This window comes from Octopus bimaculoides, chromosome 10, assembly GCF_001194135.2.
Source record: "Octopus bimaculoides isolate UCB-OBI-ISO-001 chromosome 10, ASM119413v2, whole genome shotgun sequence".
NCBI classification, from domain to species: Eukaryota; Metazoa; Mollusca; class Cephalopoda; order Octopoda; family Octopodidae; genus Octopus; species Octopus bimaculoides.
Window position 1 is genome coordinate 33,665,336 of NC_068990.1, and position 617 is coordinate 33,665,952.

Below are 617 nucleotides of genomic sequence, written 5' to 3' on the forward strand. Positions count from 1 at the left end.
TATATATGTATATACACCCCAACAAATACATATTTATATGTACACACACACAAACACACAAAGATTTCTGAAAAGTTTCTGGCTTTACAGGAGGTATCATGAAAGGCCTGGTTAGAGGCCCAACCTTCCAAGCTCTTTTACGGGGCTTACAAAAACTGAATAACCACTACAGTAAGTGTGTGAATCTGAGAGGGAAATATGTTGAACAAGATCCTAATTAACTTATCCTCCCGTATTTTCTTTTATCCAACGCCGAGAACTTTTCAGCACGTTTTTGTATATCATAATTAAGTTATAAGCATACATACACACACACAGGTATATAATGGATATTAATATAAAACAAAACTAATGATAAATCTTTCTTTATCTCTTCAACAGGCTTCTCCAGAACACTGACAAACTCAGTTAAAATTGTTTGCAAGAAAATCTTCCAATGTGTTTTTTTTTTTTTTTTCTTAATAAACTCTAAATTGCACAATTTAAAATTAGTTTGTAAAGTTAATCATATCTTCTGCAGGAAACAAATGACGCAATATGACTTATGTTTTAAATAGCATTCAGTGTTTAAATTCGAAGTTTAAGTCTTTATAGTATAATACACAGCAATAAGATCG